The sequence below is a fragment of the Marmota marmota genome, unplaced genomic scaffold (assembly GCF_001458135.2).
Source record: "Marmota marmota marmota unplaced genomic scaffold, marMar, whole genome shotgun sequence".
Lineage (NCBI taxonomy): Eukaryota > Metazoa > Chordata > Mammalia > Rodentia > Sciuridae > Marmota > Marmota marmota.
Genome location: NW_025999900.1, coordinates 3,643,135 through 3,643,351, shown reverse-complemented (window position 1 = coordinate 3,643,351; position 217 = coordinate 3,643,135).

The following is a 217-nucleotide window of genomic DNA, read 5'->3' as shown; positions in this document are numbered from 1 at the left end:
AAAATAAATAAATAAATAAACATGATGGAAGTACAAACCATAATTTCAATTGTAACCTTAAATGTTAATGGCTTAAATTCACCAATCAAGAGACAATAGGCTAGATAAACCATGGATTTAAAAAAACAAATCCAACAATATGCATGCCTTCAGGAGACTCATATGATAGGAAAAGACATACACAGTCTGAAGGTGAAAGATTGGGAAAAATCATACC